General features: G+C 36.4%; 1 pseudogene; it reads left to right on the top strand.

Moving 5' to 3' along the window:
* Positions 1 to 1,209, top strand: part of LOC102259663 — a 4,812-nt pseudogene that overhangs the window by 480 nt on the left and 3,123 nt on the right.

Genomic DNA, 1,209 nt, shown 5'->3' on the forward strand with positions numbered 1-1,209 from the left:
TCCACCGTTGACCTACCCCCTCTGCCACTGCCTAGGGCTTCAGGGGACATCAAATGAATCAATATTTTACAAAAAACTTAGAACAGGGCCTGGCTCACAGCAAGCACATAGTAAATGTTACCCATGCCTCTTGTGATTAACACAGAAAAACCAACTTCTATCCAAGGCCATGGTGTTAAGTGTTGTTAGGACAGGACTTTAGTATAAGTCCAGCAACTACTTTTTTTTTTTATTATGCACTACCATCCACAGAACAGTCTTTGTTATTGATTCTATTTAAAAATGTTTTGTGTAATTATATATTGAATTGTAAATGAATATTATACATGAACCCTCCCCCCTTTTAGAAGGCAATTTCTTGTTGCACTATAGAACATCTAATTACATTGCAAAAAGTATCCTGTTTTTGCTATTAATAAAGAATGCAGTTAATGATATTACTGTAAATATTAGGAAGGCTACAAAAAAGAAAAAAGAAAGACAATTTCCTTTTTATCTTCTAAGTGCTTTCCATGCAGAGTTAAGCACCTGCCTTGTTTAACTGAATGCATATTGGGAAACATCCTGGGTCAAAGAGATGCTCTTGAATTAGAAGACGAGGCTTTACAAATCAAAACTCAAAGGAATCATGCAACCTTCTATCTACTGGGATACCACTGTGTCACCAATTCCATCTTTCCAGAATACCTTTCAAGACACTTAAAAAAGATCAAACTGATGATAAATATACATGAAATGAAAGACACAAACTGCAATTTGACACTACGACTGGTAATGTCTGTGCTATGTGAAAGCACCTTTGAAAAGAGCCTATGCGGCAAGAGGTAAGTGTCTAAAGATTCAAAATGAATCAACAGTATTGGATAACAATATAATTCTCAACTCAGAAGCTGCCTCAAGATTAGGTGCATCTTCAGTTAATGTAACAGGAAAAAAAGGCAATGGATTTTATCTTATTAATTGCATCCATTCACAAATAGACCTCAGGTCACCAGATGTGTAGACACAATGAGATTTTGTTGTTGTTGCTTATAGTCTTTAATTGAAATGCTGATAAAGGAAATAGATCTATTTAAAAACAAAACCAAATAGCTATTTCGGTCTAGATTAAGAGGTGGCACCAGGTGTGGGATTCACATTTTGAGTGGCCACCTGTGGTGCAACTTCGATGATCCGGGGTTTGTCTATGATTCTGGCTGTACGGTTGCC

Source organism: Myotis brandtii, unplaced genomic scaffold (assembly GCF_000412655.1).
Source record: "Myotis brandtii unplaced genomic scaffold, ASM41265v1 scaffold145, whole genome shotgun sequence".
NCBI classification, from domain to species: Eukaryota; Metazoa; Chordata; class Mammalia; order Chiroptera; family Vespertilionidae; genus Myotis; species Myotis brandtii.